This window comes from Penaeus monodon, chromosome 19 (assembly GCF_015228065.2).
Source record: "Penaeus monodon isolate SGIC_2016 chromosome 19, NSTDA_Pmon_1, whole genome shotgun sequence".
Classification (NCBI taxonomy): Eukaryota; Metazoa; Arthropoda; class Malacostraca; order Decapoda; family Penaeidae; genus Penaeus; species Penaeus monodon.
Window position 1 is genome coordinate 39,990,653 of NC_051404.1, and position 285 is coordinate 39,990,937.

A 285-nucleotide genomic window follows, 5' to 3' on the forward strand; every position below is an offset into this window, starting at 1 on the left:
AGGGGGGGGGTTGTGGAAAAGTGAGGAATAAATAACGAAGTTCTGCAAAGGACTCCTGGTTTTACAGGGGAAAAAATCCAATCTGATAAACAAGGCATTCTTCAGTCTTACTGCTGTTTTGCACACAAGGTAAATACCAGCTTAATATTCAAGCTACTGAAAGAATATAAAGTTACAATTATAATAAACATCTGATAATTTTATCATTACCATGTGCGGAAATTTATTTTTAAAAATTTGCCACGTTATCAAATATGGCGGCGTAACCCTCCATTAAGGAAGTCC